Source organism: Sceloporus undulatus, chromosome 1 (genome assembly GCF_019175285.1).
Source record: "Sceloporus undulatus isolate JIND9_A2432 ecotype Alabama chromosome 1, SceUnd_v1.1, whole genome shotgun sequence".
In the NCBI taxonomy this organism is placed as follows: Eukaryota; Metazoa; Chordata; class Lepidosauria; order Squamata; family Phrynosomatidae; genus Sceloporus; species Sceloporus undulatus.
The window spans coordinates 124,053,880-124,054,251 of record NC_056522.1 but is presented as its reverse complement, the minus strand read 5'-3'; positions in this window follow the sequence as shown (position 1 = coordinate 124,054,251).

Sequence of the window (372 nt, the reverse complement as noted above, 5' to 3'; positions counted from 1 at the left end):
TACCAAACTCATCTTACATGGGCATTACATACAGTATACAGTTTTTAAGGTGTGTTTTTCATAAGAGGCTTCTCTACTAGATCTCTTTGATTCATAAAAACATTCCCATCTGTGTTCAAGAATCATTCTGTAGATCATGTTGGTTGCATTAATACCACTAAGCCCCGTATCCACAGATTCTTCTCCCCAGATTCAAGAATCCACAATTGAAAATATTTCCTCACTCTGCATATAGATTCCAACGAGCAAACCTTGTTTTTGACATTTTATATATGAGACACCATTTTCTGTGCCATTGTATAATGGACTTGCACATCCACGATTGGCATCCATGTGGAGTCTGGAACTCAACCCCAGTGGATGCCCCGGGCC